The 15,060-nt window shown below is 47.6% G+C and overlaps 1 protein-coding gene across 1 annotated transcript in view; it reads right to left on the bottom strand.

Moving 5' to 3' along the window:
- Window positions 1-15,060, bottom strand: part of LOC147693184 (NACHT, LRR and PYD domains-containing protein 3-like) — a 330,570-nt gene that overhangs the window by 20,760 nt on the left and 294,750 nt on the right. The gene's annotated exons all lie outside the window — the stretch shown is intronic.

Here is a 15,060-nt window from a genome sequence, read left to right as displayed (position 1 = left end):
CTAGCAAATGAATGGCAGGCTGTGGCTCCACATTTGATCTTGGCATGTACAGTATGGTTCGGTAAGGGTCGGAAGGAAAAGGTATCTATAATGTTGGATTCTGGTGCCACTGGAAACTTTTGTGATCTTCAATTTGCTAAACTGGTGGGAATCCAGTTTGAAAAGAAGCTAAAGCCCGAACCGGTGCGAGCAGTGGATGGAACTGAGTTATCTTCTGGCCCAATAGTTTTTGATACCGAGGTTATTACTGTTGTTGGTCCAGAGGAACATCGGAGTTTTATCAGTTTTAACCTCATTGACGCTCCACAGTTTCAAATGATTTTGGGGCTGCCCTGGCTCACCGAGCATAACCCAAGGATCGATTGGGCAAAACGTACTGTGGAGATGACTTCCGAATTTTGTACCGAACATTGTTTTCATCCACCTGCAGAGGCTTCGCCGACGACAATGTCTTCTCATTTGGCAAATCAAATGCCCATGGTTTGCGTTGTGGAAGTTCCAGAGATTCCTGAAGTTTATCTCGATTTGAAGGAGGTCTTCAATGAAAAAGAATATTTACAACAAGGGGTGGTGAGGGACAGAGTCTCTGAATTAAGCAGAAAGCTCTCACCCAGTCAAGAGATCAGGGCTAGATCCAACACCGTTTTTTAGCTCACTGCACCATCCCAGTTTCAGAACCTGGCTGTATGCAAATTAGTCTGTTCCTGTCCCAGTGCATGATGGGAACAGGGCAAACCAAACTACAAAACCAATTCTTACACTGGGAAGGAAACAAGCTCCCGGGGACCGGTTTCTGGCATTACAGCCGTCTTCGGCCCGGTTTGCTTGAATCCTGATGGTGCAATGAGCAAGGGTCTCACATCTGAGAATACCCTTCCACGCTTAGGGTGGACAAAAATATTTACAACAAGGGGTGGTGAGGGACAGAGTCTCTGAATTAAGCAGAAAGCTCTCACCCAGTCAAGAGATCAGGGCTAGATCCAACACCGTTTTTTAGCTCACTGCACCATCCCAGTTTCAGAACCTGGCTGTATGCAAATTAGTCTGTTCCTGTCCCAGTGCATGATGGGAACAGGGCAAACCAAACTACAAAACCAATTCTTACACTGGGAAGGAAACAAGCTCCCGGGGACCGGTTTCTGGCATTACAGCCGTCTTCGGCCCGGTTTGCTTGAATCCTGATGGTGCAATGAGCAAGGGTCTCACATCTGAGAATACCCTTCCACGCTTAGGGTGGACAAAAATATTTACAACAAGGGGTGGTGAGGGACAGAGTCTCTGAATTAAGCAGAAAGCTCTCACCCAGTCAAGAGATCAGGGCTAGATCCAACACCGTTTTTTAGCTCACTGCACCATCCCAGTTTCAGAACCTGGCTGTATGCAAATTAGTCTGTTCCTGTCCCAGTGCATGATGGGAACAGGGCAAACCAAACTACAAAACCAATTCTTACACTGGGAAGGAAACAAGCTCCCGGGGACCGGTTTCTGGCATTACAGCCGTCTTCGGCCCGGTTTGCTTGAATCCTGATGGTGCAATGAGCAAGGGTCTCACATCTGAGAATACCCTTCCACGCTTAGGGTGGACAAAAATATTTACAACAAGGGGTGGTGAGGGACAGAGTCTCTGAATTAAGCAGAAAGCTCTCACCCAGTCAAGAGATCAGGGCTAGATCCAACACCGTTTTTTAGCTCACTGCACCATCCCAGTTTCAGAACCTGGCTGTATGCAAATTAGTCTGTTCCTGTCCCAGTGCATGATGGGAACAGGGCAAACCAAACTACAAAACCAATTCTTACACTGGGAAGGAAACAAGCTCCCGGGGACCGGTTTCTGGCATTACAGCCGTCTTCGGCCCGGTTTGCTTGAATCCTGATGGTGCAATGAGCAAGGGTCTCACATCTGAGAATACCCTTCCACGCTTAGGGTGGACAAAAATATTTACAACAAGGGGTGGTGAGGGACAGAGTCTCTGAATTAAGCAGAAAGCTCTCACCCAGTCAAGAGATCAGGGCTAGATCCAACACCGTTTTTTAGCTCACTGCACCATCCCAGTTTCAGAACCTGGCTGTATGCAAATTAGTCTGTTCCTGTCCCAGTGCATGATGGGAACAGGGCAAACCAAACTACAAAACCAATTCTTACACTGGGAAGGAAACAAGCTCCCGGGGACCGGTTTCTGGCATTACAGCCGTCTTCGGCCCGGTTTGCTTGAATCCTGATGGTGCAATGAGCAAGGGTCTCACATCTGAGAATACCCTTCCACGCTTAGGGTGGACAAAAATATTTACAACAAGGGGTGGTGAGGGACAGAGTCTCTGAATTAAGCAGAAAGCTCTCACCCAGTCAAGAGATCAGGGCTAGATCCAACACCGTTTTTTAGCTCACTGCACCATCCCAGTTTCAGAACCTGGCTGTATGCAAATTAGTCTGTTCCTGTCCCAGTGCATGATGGGAACAGGGCAAACCAAACTACAAAACCAATTCTTACACTGGGAAGGAAACAAGCTCCCGGGGACCGGTTTCTGGCATTACAGCCGTCTTCGGCCCGGTTTGCTTGAATCCTGATGGTGCAATGAGCAAGGGTCTCACATCTGAGAATACCCTTCCACGCTTAGGGTGGACAAAAATATTTACAACAAGGGGTGGTGAGGGACAGAGTCTCTGAATTAAGCAGAAAGCTCTCACCCAGTCAAGAGATCAGGGCTAGATCCAACACCGTTTTTTAGCTCACTGCACCATCCCAGTTTCAGAACCTGGCTGTATGCAAATTAGTCTGTTCCTGTCCCAGTGCATGATGGGAACAGGGCAAACCAAACTACAAAACCAATTCTTACACTGGGAAGGAAACAAGCTCCCGGGGACCGGTTTCTGGCATTACAGCCGTCTTCGGCCCGGTTTGCTTGAATCCTGATGGTGCAATGAGCAAGGGTCTCACATCTGAGAATACCCTTCCACGCTTAGGGTGGACAAAAATATTTACAACAAGGGGTGGTGAGGGACAGAGTCTCTGAATTAAGCAGAAAGCTCTCACCCAGTCAAGAGATCAGGGCTAGATCCAACACCGTTTTTTAGCTCACTGCACCATCCCAGTTTCAGAACCTGGCTGTATGCAAATTAGTCTGTTCCTGTCCCAGTGCATGATGGGAACAGGGCAAACCAAACTACAAAACCAATTCTTACACTGGGAAGGAAACAAGCTCCCGGGGACCGGTTTCTGGCATTACAGCCGTCTTCGGCCCGGTTTGCTTGAATCCTGATGGTGCAATGAGCAAGGGTCTCACATCTGAGAATACCCTTCCACGCTTAGGGTGGACAAAAATATTTACAACAAGGGGTGGTGAGGGACAGAGTCTCTGAATTAAGCAGAAAGCTCTCACCCAGTCAAGAGATCAGGGCTAGATCCAACACCGTTTTTTAGCTCACTGCACCATCCCAGTTTCAGAACCTGGCTGTATGCAAATTAGTCTGTTCCTGTCCCAGTGCATGATGGGAACAGGGCAAACCAAACTACAAAACCAATTCTTACACTGGGAAGGAAACAAGCTCCCGGGGACCGGTTTCTGGCATTACAGCCGTCTTCGGCCCGGTTTGCTTGAATCCCCTTTTGTAAATCGATTTTGGCCACTATAGGTGTGGCAGGGTATACTCAGACATGAGTCCCTTTCTCACTGCTCCATCAGGATTCAAGCAAGCCGGGCCGAAGAGGCTGAAATGCCAGAAACCGGTCCCCGGTAGCTTGTCTCCTTTCTGGTAAAGAATTGGCTTGGTAGTTTAGTCTGCCCTGTTCCCATGATGCACTGGGCCAGGGACAGACTGATTTGCATATAGCCAGATTCTGAGCTGGGATGGGGCAGTGAGATAAATAACGGTGATGGATCAAGCCCTGATCTTTGGACTGGGTAAGAGTGGTCTGCTCAATTCAGACACTCTGTTCATCACCACCCCCTTTTGTAAATCGATTTTGGCCACTATAGGTGTGGCAGGGTATACTCAGACATGAGTCCCTTTCTCACTGCTCCATCAGGATTCAAGCAAGCCGGGCCGAAGAGGCTGATATGCCAGAAACCGGTCCCCGGTAGCTTGTCTCCTTTCTGGTAAAGAATTGGCTTGGTAGTTTAGTCTGCCCTGTTCCCATGATGCACTGGGCCAGGGACAGACTGATTTGCATATAGCCAGATTCTGAGCTGGGATGGGGCAGTGAGATAAATAACGGTGATGGATCAAGCCCTGATCTTTGGACTGGGTAAGAGTGGTCTGCTCAATTCAGACACTCTGTTCATCACCACCCCCTTTTGTAAATTCAATGAAAAAGAAGCCAAAAGATTACCTCCTCATCGGGAATATGATTGTCGTATCGAGTTGGAGCCTGGAGCTACTTTACCATGTAGTCGCATCTATGCACTATCGGAACCCGAGAACCAGCATCTTAAAGAGTATATTGAACAGAATTTAGAGAGTGGATTCATCCGACCCTCTCAGTCGCCAGTTTCTTCCCCCCTCTTTTTCATTCCTAAGAAAGATGGGACCTTGAGAACTTGCATAGACTATCGTGCGTTAAACCTGGTCACCAAAAAGAACCGTTATCCTTTGCCTCTCATTTCGGAGCTCCTAGATCAAGTTAAGAGTGCAAGAATCTACACGAAATTGGATTTGAGGGGAGCGTACCATTTGGTGCGAATGGCGGAGGGTGAGGAATGGAAGACGGCATTTCGCACACGATTGGGTCTGTTTGAGTATCAGGTCATGCCTTTTGGGTTATGCAACGCTCCAGCAGCCTTTCAGCATTTTGTAAATGACCTTCTAAGAGATTTTTTGGATCGCTTTGCCGTTGTCTATATTGATGACATTCTCATTTTTTCAAACAACATGGAAGAACATGTTCAACATGTTCGTGTCATTTTAGAACGCCTGCTTAAAAACCAGCTGTATGTGAAATTGGAGAAATGTGTCTTTCATTCAGCCAAGGTGGAATTTTTGGGTTTCATCCTTTCTTCCGAAGGTGTCAACATGGATAATTCTAAACTGGAAGCCATAAGGTCCTGGCCTGCCCCCCGCTCCATCAAGGAAATACAGAGTTTTTTGGGATTCGACAATTTTTATCAGCGGTTTATTCAGAATTTCTCTGAGAAGGTCAGCCCAATTACTCGACTTCTAAAGAAGAATGAGCGTTTTGTCTGGGGAAAAGAACCTGAAGAGGCCTTTCAACAGCTAAAAGAAGCTTTTGTATCTGCACCCATTTTGCAACACCCCGATTTGAAGGAACCTTTTTTTGTGGAAGCGGACGCTTCCAATTTTGCAATTGGAGGCATTCTATCTCAGCGACAGAAACAAACGGGACAATTACATCCTGTGGCCTATCATTCTCGGAAGCTTTCGACTGCTGAAATAAATTACCCCATTTCAGACAAAGAACTTCTGGCAGTCAAAGAAGCTTTTAAGGTCTGGAGGCATTATCTGCTTGGAGCTCAACATGTCATCACAGTGTTCACAGATCATCGCAATCTGCAGTTCTTAAAGTCTGTCAGAACCCTCTCCCCTCGTCAGTTGAGATGGTCCCTTTTCTTCGCGGACTATGACTTTGTTTTGACATACAAACCTGGATCGGCTAATGGGAAAGCTGATGCCCTTTCTCGCCTAAGCCTGGGAGATGTTACAGACAAGATGGAGGAAGGCTATATCATTCCACAGAATAAGATTGTAGCTGCTATTGGGGAGGATGAGTTGGAAAAGCGGGTGCGTGAAGCCTTCCAAGGGGAAAAATTCAAGAATTGGATTTCCGAAGGTCCTGAAAGAGAACTAAAGGATGGGAAACCATACTTGCAAGGGAAACTGTTTGTTCCAGTTGAAGAATTACAGTCAGTAATCATCCAACAGTTTCATGATCATCCATTGGCCGGTCATAAAGGAGCAGTCAAGACGTTGGAGCTGGTGAAGAGGATTTATTTTTGGCCAGGCATGGAAACACAGGTTAGGCAGCACATCGCCACTTGTGAACAGTGTATTAAGGGGAAGAGTTCTAGACAGCCACCCCAAGGGTTACTTAGGCCTTTGCCCGTAGCGCCTTCTCCTTGGCATACCATTTCCATGGATTTTATTGTAGAGTTACCCTCTAGTCAAGGTTATTCTGTAATTTGGGTGGTGGTGGATCAGTTCACAAAAATGAGTCACTTTGTTCCCCTAAAAGGCCTCCCAACAGCTTCTCAATTGGCAGACTTGTTGGTTCAACATATTGTGCGATTGCATGGAATCCCTAAGATCGTGATCTCCGATCGAGGTCCCCAGTTTGTTTCTCGATTTTGGAGATCTTTTTTGAGAGGTCTGTGGGTGGATTCTCGTCTGTCCACCAGCTTCCATCCAGAGACGGATGGACAGACGGAGAGGGTGAACCAGGATTTGGAACAGTACCTGCGTTTGTATTTGATGGATCAAGAGGGAGAATGGCCCTCTCTATTGAGTACTGCGGAGTTTGCTTACAATAATTCAGTCCATTCTGCCACCGGCTACTCCCCATTTTTCCTTAATTCAGGTAGACATCCAAATATGTTAGTGGGTAGAGTAGAAGTAGAGGTCCCTGCAGCAGAAGAGGTAATTCAAGACTTACATAAGGCTTTTCAGTCAGCATCTGAGAATATAGCCAAGGCAAAACAGAACTATAAAAAGCAGGCAGACAAGAAACGAAGGGAGAGTCCAGAATTTGAGGCAGGGGATTTGGTTTGGGTTTCCACTCGCCAAATGCGGTTGATAGGGAACAGAAAGTTTCAGCCTCGATTTGTGGGTCCCTATCCAGTAGTGGACATGGTCAATCCTGTTAGTGTTAGGTTGGCTCTTCCCAAGTCTATGAAGATTCATCCTACTTTCCATGTTTCTTTGATTAAACTCAATCCTCCAAATTTTCAACGTTCTCATCCCCCAGCTCCAGTTCAAGTCCAATCCGCAGAGGAGTTTGAGGTTAAGAGAATTCTGGACTCTAAAATAAGAAGAAACACCTTGTTCTACCTAGTAGATTGGAAGGGTTTCGGTCCTGAAGACCGATCATGGGAGCCTAGTAAGAATGTTCACGCCCCGCGGCTGGTAGCTGATTTTCACAAGACATATCCTCAAAAGCCTAGAGAGGGGCTTTGGTGGGGGGTACTGTCAGGTCCCTGCGGGTGGTGGAGAATTCTACACCAAGAGTTCGTTATAAGATCAAGACAGGTTCCAATCACACGCTTTCTGTCTGTTTTTGGAGGCAACGAGTAGCGCAATCTAGAGGCAAAAAGACATTTCCTGATTGTGCCACTGACTAGTTGCTTTAACGTTCTAGTCTTTCTGGGGCGGCCATTTTGTGCGCTCGAGCCTTTTGCTCTGCGCACTTCAACGGTCATATTCCTGAGGATAAGACGCTTCTGTGTTAGCGCGTCTTTTCGAGTAAATCCAGTCCGTTCAATTTTAAGTTGAGCAAGCCCTTGTCCCTGAGTATTACCTAGCGCTAACTTCAGTTAGTCTGTTAGTGCTTTTCCGTTCCAGTTCCTGATTTTCGCTCTTCAGCGGCTGCTCAGTATTCTTGCCTCACTCTCCTGGTAGGACTCTTCTTCTTTGTGTGGGTGTCAAAGTCTACTAGAGTGAGGTAAGATTATGAGCCCTACTCAGTTCCAGTTCTGAATCCAGTATTCTCCTGTGAAGCTTCATAGCGAGTGTTCTCCTAAACACTCAGTACCTGCATTTGAATTTGAATTTCGTCTGAGTAAGAAGAACTATAGCGTATGTGTATTCGCTATCAGCCTTGGGCAGACTATAAACAGCATTTGAGTAATACTATACTTTCGAGAGCTAGAGACTCAATTGTGGAGTATGATCAAGCAGCAATTGGTCTTCATCCTTCCTGAGCCTAGATGACTTCAAGTATAGTAGTGTATATTCTCATATGCATATTAATTATACAGTATTATACCAACTGTGAATTTAGCAGCAGACGTTCATACTACAAGAACTGTCAAAACTCAACTCTAAACTGGATTTAATGCTTCTATCTGGACTTCCACTTTCCAGATTCATTTATAGAGAGGGGCTAAAGTCCGCACACATTCAGGTACTTGAAAGTAGTGTATTAATAGTGAGTAGGAGATAGTGCCATAATATAGTGGGGAACTGTAGTAATGTTTTGCTTACTTTTACAGGAGATGATCTTCCTGAACGAACAGTAGGAAGATTATATGTGTGGCAGTCTCTCTGTTTGTTATCCACTTCCCCTTTCCCTTTCATTCCTGGGCTCAGAGTTCTCTGGGTACAGGGGTGTAGGGGAGTTGGGAAATTCTCACCTAGCAAGAACCTTCTGGTCATCTGCTCCCACGGATTCAAAGGAATTCAGGTACGCTCTCTGACAGCAGAACCCAAAAATCACCATCACCAGGTCACCATTAAAAGCAAAAAGTTTAGGGGTGAACCTGCCAGAAGGGCCAAGTCCAACACAACCCCCTTCCAGCCAAAACGCAGGGGAGACCAATCACCACCGTGATGGACTTCCCTGCTTGGGGTGATAGAACACGGACACGGGCCCGCAACTGCAGGGACACCCTCCTGTTCTACGCCACGGTGAACCCATGGGATTCCTTCTCACCACACTGTCTGGACCAACTGGGCAACCCCACTGGTACTCCCGAGCTGTCCGCGGCCAGGACCAGGCCCTGGGCCACCCAGGTGCCACAGGTCCTTGCCTATTCGCAGAGCCGGGGGTAGTAACCCCTGGCACATAGAAGCCATTCTCCACTCTTCCTGTCTGCAAGACAGGACTAGACTGCCACTGGTTCTCCAGCCTAAGGTCTACAACCTCAGGCGGACCAGGAGTCTCAGGGAAGGCTCTCCTCCCCCTACCTCTCCTTCTAGGGTTCCTCTGCCTCCGATGAGGGGTACACCTAGAACGCCACTCACCCAACCTAGGGTTTAACCCCTCAGGTTGCACCTGGGTCAGAGGTGGGCTCTCCCACCCTCTGCACCCCCTTCCAGAGGTCTGCCCTCTCCCAACTGGAGAGGTTCCTCTGGAAGAAGAACCGGTCAGGACACTAGTTACAGTCGTCCTACCCTTCAGGTCAGGCTGACCCTGAACCTGGTTTCCCAACCTCTGGTCTAAAACCTTTGGTGGAATAGTTGCCTGGCACTCCAGGACTTCTGGGGATTCACACGCCATCCCCCTGAGGCTGACACATGACTCATGTGTCGTGTGACTGTCTGTCTGGCGCAGATCTCCCATCCCCTGTCCACCTGACAAGGCGCGAAGATCCCCCAGACCAGAAGTGGTGTCACCATGGTCACTACACGGGAACCTAGCCCAACTGGGTAGTCCCTGACCCACTGGTCCTTCCACTGGGGAACTCCCCCAATCACTCCTCACTTCGGACTCCTGTGCCCTCCCAACTGGAGTAGCACTGCCGGACACTAGAACCACAGGAGCTCTGGTTACAGATGCTCCATGTCCTCTATTCACTAGGAGATCCTCCTCAAATGGAGTAACAGGACAGCCTAGGTCCCCAACCTGGTGTTCCCTAAAGAAACCATCCAAGTCCTGAGGCAGGGCTTTGTGCATCTGGGGACCCTCGGTCACCCACTTACTCCTGCTCCACTGAGCCAGGCAGTAAGCCCCTACACCCTCCTCGCTATCCTGGAACCTAGCTGGGCTACACTGAGCCTCCTCCACCACGCTGGGCTGGAAGATACCTGAACCACTACTTTTGGAATCACTCCCTAATGACTCTAAAGAACCTCTGGCCCCTTCCCAGCGGTCTGCTTCCGCGGCAAGCTGCTCTGAAGAAGGAGACCCATATTCCAACAGGTGTTGGCGCAACTCTGGACAACAAACACTGAGCAACTGCTCTTTGATAATCATTCCGTGCAATACATCAAAATCTTCTTCCGTGCGAACTTGCACCCAATCAATCAGTGTCGCATTACATTCATCCTCAAACTCTTCCCAAGACTGGTGAGACAGTCTCCTAAGGTTCCTGAACTTCAACCGATACTCCTCTTCTCGGGAAACAGGTACCATACTTGGGGAACTGGGAGTGGGACTTTCTACACTGAGATTTAAAATAGCTGCCACCACTGGACTCAACCCGCCCTGGGGAATCCAGACAATTAAAACTGCGCGCAGGGGATAGTCTACCCTCCAGAGGTAATTTCTCTCTGGTGAAGGCCCTCTCAGCCTCCTCTATCCTTTCTTGCACTAAGACCCTCTGAGTCTCTAGCTGTTGCTTTCTAATGCCCAGCTGTGCCATAGCCTGGGCATGCTCTAACCTGAGCTTTTCTAAAGCCAGCTGGTGCTCCCTTTCTCTCCTCCTATCTTCCCACTCCTCTGGGGACAGGAAAAGGGAAGAGGAGAGGCCTCCTACGCTGGACCCAGCAAGGGACTCCCTATCTATGCGGTCCTCACTATCTGCTGGCGTCCCTGTGCTATCATTTTCTTCCTCCTCCTCAGACTTTTCAGGGCTCCCCTCAGACCCACCACCCTCATGGTGTGAGACCCGGGCCCTCTCCTCACTGTGCTCATGATCCCACTGACCCTTTTGCCACAGGATCAGGCTGCTCCTAAGTTCGGACTAAGTGTCTGACTCATCCACCCCTATGTCTCTCTCTTCACAGAACCTTACCAACTCTCCCATACTGTATCTAAACAGATCACAGAAATCAAAAGCAGGCTCCATTCTGGCGGACATTCTAGAGAAAAGATTACACAGGGAACCTAGGGGTCTGAGCTTAACACAGGAGTGCACAATTCACAAAGGATTCAGCAAGCTCTCTACCCCAGAGAACTCACACTCACTTGTCTAGTGCCACACAACATTCATCCACACACAACCCTCCCTTCGGACTGGTAAGGCAGTTTCTACCACCCCTGATTCCTCAACCTGACCACACGTGACACAGGTACCGACTCTGGGCGCAGGGTGGGGGACAAATGTACTGGACACAATTACACAATGATACATTCAGGAGAAGAAATAATGGAACTTCAAAAAACAATAATCCCCTAAAATGTAGGGGTGGGCGTAGTGCGCGTAGTCGCGCTACGCGAAGCTACGCGAAGACGTTCTCGCACTACGCGAGCTTCGCTTAGCTTCGCGAGCAGGCGTAGTAGCCTGCTGGTCCCGTTCGCGAGCCGTTTTCTTGCTCGGGAGCGCGTAGTGCGTGGTCGGGGCGCTGTCTGCGTGTTCGGGGAATTGTAGCGTGCGACCTTACCCTTGTGGTTGGGCTATGGGCGCGGCCATCTTGTTTTTTCAATTGTCCCGCCCGCCCGCGCCCCCTATTTCCTCTTCCGGGTCGCGAATAACGCGTTCGCGCGGTGCACGTCTTGTTCGGGAACACAACAACTTGTTTGCACTGACAAAGTGCGTGTTCGCGTGAAATCTCGCGCGAACTTACCCACGTGGTCGCGATGGGCGGGGCCATCTTGGTTTTCACACTCTATGCTATGGTTCTGGGCCTAGTTTTCTATCCACCTTATATCTCTTCAATCCTTACCTCTTTTCACAGTTTTTCTTACTTTTTTTACTTATCATCTATCTCTCTCTGTCCCTAAGTTTATATTTTTCATTTTATTTCTACTTTTCCACCTTTTTTTAGCTTTTTTACTGTTTTATTTTATTCCTTTATTTAAGCTCCTACTGCTCCCCCCTAACTTTCTTTTCAACCTCCACCTCCACCCCAGAACCATGGCAAAGGGGAGCAGCAGAACCGGCTCGAAGGGCAAGGCGCCTGCGCCCAAGAGCCGGCTGCCTTGCGGCAGAATGCGCCCATCAGGGGTGAAGGCCCGGAATCTTTTCGGGGAGGCGGAGGTGGCCGCCCTTGTTTTTTTCATGCAGCGCCACCTCCCCTTGACCTTGGCAGCAGGCGGCAGGCCAGGGTCTGGTTACCTGCCAGAGGAGCGTCACCGGCGGTGGGCGAAGGTGCGCCGGGCAGTCTACCGTCGCTCAGGAATCCGGCGCACCCACCAGCAGCTGGCCCACCGGTGGGCAGACATCCTAGACAGGGAGCAGGACCTGTTGGACCTGATAGGTGTTGAAGTCGTGGGGCTTGGTGAGTATCTAGTAATATTAATAATTTAATATATATTATAGTAGTACAAGTATTGTGTAGAATTCTTTGATGAATAAGTAATGTTTGCGGGTAAAAATAAAATTGAAATGCCAACGTACTGACCAATTGGCCCATCTGCATTATTGAATAGGTGGTGTAGGTCAGGTGGTACTGACTTCGTTAGTATTCTGCAATCAGAATGTTTATGGCACATTTGATTAGTGTTCTATAAGTAGACGGTCTGTGGATCTTGCAAGCCAGTAGTCATCACTTCGAAGTCAATTTTATTGGAATTGTTGTTTCCTAAAATGTTTGAGAGGATGTTTGAATGAGGTCTTTGTTTCACAGCACTTAATGTTTTTCTTTCTTTATTATTTCTTACATGGTCAGCACCACCGAAGGGCAAGAAGAAGACGGGGTCCGAGTTGGCGGGACAACCACAGGAGGCGCGCTCCTCTACCGCGGATCCTGCTGCTGGCCCCAGTAAGTCCTACAGTGCTTATATTATTAACAATTATATTTCCCTAACTTTTTAACGCACCTTATTTTTTTGAACCTATGAATGCTCCTTCGTAATTCAATGTTAGCAAAACCTTCTTTGGTCTTACATTTGTTTTCCAAATTTTGCGTAACTATCCAATGCCATCCCTGACTTTCAGTTCCTTCAAACTGCCTCTGCCCCTAGAGTCTCTGTGCTACTACTATTAGACTGTGTGTAGCTAAGCTTGCCCTGTTGGCCACTCTTTAGTTAAGGACCGGTATTCTTTTGAATGATAGAATAGCTGTAGCCATTGGGTCCACTCCTGTCTTTTGCGTTGTCCTCTGTAATCTCCAGTCTCTCAATTCCCACCAACAAAAATGCACAACCAGATGTTTACCTACTAATTTTTGTTCAGTTAGTATACTTCTACTTCTGTTGTGGTTATTATTATTCTCTCTCTGCACATACACAACTATGTACAAGAAGAAAATAGGATGTTGTTGATGTTGGTGATAGGGAGGTTGGACCTTACACCCTGGTCACAGAAGAACTCAGTCAGAAGAACCCATAATCCAATGACCATCTAGTCTACCTACCTAAGTGTCTCGGTCATAGCCAATTGTCCCACTCCCGACCCCCACACGAAGATAGTTAGATATACCCAATGTTAATACACAACCCACGCCACAACAGAAGAAGAAGAGTAGAAGACCCTTTCGCTCACTCACTCGTTTCAGTCCCCAGCACCCCAGACACTGAAAATATACCACAGAGTCTACGTGCAAGTTCAAAAACTTTATTTTTTGTAATAATTAACAAGCTTTGTAATGTTGAAACCTGGAAGTATTTCAATGAGAAACATCCTGCTCCACCATGCAAAATGAAGAAGATAAAATACTGTACATTTTGTACATCTAGTGCACGATAGAGTAATGTGTGAATTGTGGGAGACATCTTTCGAAAGCTCTGCAAATCCCTTGTTTCGTAGAAGGCGATCTTCTCTTCTTATCTGCCTATGAGAAAAATGTTGCACGTTAGACAGTGAATACAACTATGCCAGTTTTTAGCAGTCATCATCACATGGCAACAAGTGCAACATTATGGACTAACAATACTGGTTTGTCAATTGTATGCCAGACTCATCATGTGCCCTCAATGGTGTCTTTCTTACCGTGCAACAAGCTGCAAGGTAACATGGGCAAAGCAGTAGACACGGATCAAAAAATGGTTATATGGCTCAGGCTAACTTTCCAAAGACTATAGTAGGAGTAGATTAGATGACCCTAGGGACCATCTAATAAATTAAAACAAAACTCTGTCTAATGTGAGTGCTGTAAATTGGACGCAATTTGGACAAGTTACACTGCCACAACGATTGTTGTTGTACGTAACTGTTTTTTCAATCTTCCTTCCTGGTGAAAAAAGTACAACTAGTAAAATAGGGGGCGGTGTGCAGGCATCTAAAAAGCTGTACTTGTTTTTACAGGTGCACAATCAATACTAACGACCAGTGCTGACGGGGCCAGCGGCGAAGAGATTGGCATCCAGGAGGGGACAGAGGACGCGGCGCCTGCAGGAGCATCAGTGGGGGAGGAAAGTTCAGCGGTGGGCGGTGGTAAGTTATATTGATAACTTATTTGCATTACTAGATGGATGGGGGACATTTTTTTCCTCACTGTGCTATGAGACTTATTAGGAAATTATGAATTTGAAGTTGTACTGGACAAAATACAATGGTTGAAGAACACACCCTTTGTAGCATTACCAGTTTGCGTTGAGTAAACAAGGCCTCTTCCATCAGACTCCAACTCAGCTGTGTAACTTTTGGAGAAGACTAAAAGTCAGATCACATGACCTGAGGGATGTGTTGAACAAAAAGGGAAAGAAGTTAACTAGGGTGGAAGGAGGTGGAAGGATAGACATTGACTTTTAATGGGTGGATGCCCCCTAAATGTATTTGTACATTCATCATAGGTGAAGACTGTCACTGGAACCAGAGTCTTACTTTGAAAAACTAAAAGGATACAAAAAAGACTTTTGTTCTTCTTATGTGTACTCAAGGCCACCCAGTACTAGGGCAAGTATAATGCCGGAAAAAACTTCAACAAATGCTACAGGCAGGGGAAGCAGGAGGACAGATTAGATAGATACTAAAAGTAGACACCAATTGTATGTACTGCGCTCGGTAGTGCTACTATGCCGAAATGTACTGTTGAATTAATTATGAAGAGTTTCTGTTACAATTCTGTTTCTTTTTTTATAGATACTCATACTCCTTCCTCAAAACCATCGCGGAAGGAGTTGGCAGCCAGGGCCCGGCAAAGGAAACTGCAGGCCATTGTGGAGGAGTACCGCAAGCTGGTGGCTGAGGCTGAGGAGGAGGAGGAGGAGGAGGCGGCTGCCTCTTCCAATGTGTCTGGCCCCAGCAAGGCTCCACCTGCAGGAGTACGGCGCCGCGGCCAGGCAGCCGCTCACCGCCGCCATTCAACATCTGCCACCCCCTCACAGCATGGATGCCAATGTAGGTGCCGTG

The sequence above is a fragment of the Lissotriton vulgaris genome, chromosome 8, assembly GCF_964263255.1.
Source record: "Lissotriton vulgaris chromosome 8, aLisVul1.2, whole genome shotgun sequence".
NCBI lineage: Eukaryota > Metazoa > Chordata > Amphibia > Caudata > Salamandridae > Lissotriton > Lissotriton vulgaris.
Note: the sequence above shows the minus strand (reverse complement) of the source record. Positions and strands in the feature narration are given on the sequence as shown.